Source organism: Sinocyclocheilus anshuiensis, unplaced genomic scaffold (genome assembly GCF_001515605.1).
Source record: "Sinocyclocheilus anshuiensis isolate Anshui unplaced genomic scaffold, SAMN03320099.WGS_v1.1 scaffold540, whole genome shotgun sequence".
NCBI classification, from domain to species: Eukaryota; Metazoa; Chordata; class Actinopteri; order Cypriniformes; family Cyprinidae; genus Sinocyclocheilus; species Sinocyclocheilus anshuiensis.
The window spans coordinates 88,603-89,275 of record NW_015555733.1 but is presented as its reverse complement, the minus strand read 5'-3'; the positions used below and the strand labels follow the sequence as shown (position 1 = coordinate 89,275).

Sequence of the window (673 nt, the reverse complement as noted above, 5' to 3'; positions counted from 1 at the left end):
CACACACACACACACCCACACTCACACACACAGACACTCACACTCTCTCACACAAAGTCACACATGCCAGAATCAGTCATGTGGGGGTTAATTTCCTCACAAACACACACAGAATTAGCGCCAGAGATTGCCATCTGCTGGAGATTTTAGGATAGAAAGCATGAGAAAGAATATTCATTCCAGCATATGAGTCATGGTTGGTTTATCCTGGATAATATTTCATCTGCACATGTTCCTCAGAGCTGCAGCTGTTCTGAGGCCAGTTTAGTGACGCAACCGCAAAATCAACAGATCTTAAAACAGAGACAGATTGTGATGCTGTGCGTTTAACCCAATATTTCTATTTATTAGCAGTTTTTAAAGCATTCTGCTCATTTTTGTAGGGTTAAATCAAGTACCATAGCATTGCCATATGCCAAATATAGATATAATTTTTTTTCTGGCCAAAAAATAATATAAAAAAAGCTAAATATATGTTGTTAACAGTGAAGCTGAATTAAATATATTTTTGAAATTGGAAATATATTTAGTTTCAACTTTCATATAGCAAAATTCACAATCAATTTCAGGGGCAAGAAGACTAGATTTTGATTTAATAACATTTCATTTTTTACATATTGTGTATATACAGTATATATATATATATATATATATATTAGAACATTGTAAAGTA

General features: G+C 33.1%; 1 protein-coding gene across 2 annotated transcripts in view; it reads left to right on the top strand.

The window, feature by feature from the left end:
* The window catches only part of phactr1 (phosphatase and actin regulator 1), a 22,608-nt gene that overhangs the window by 2,953 nt on the left and 18,982 nt on the right, over positions 1–673 (top strand). The gene's annotated exons all lie outside the window — the stretch shown is intronic.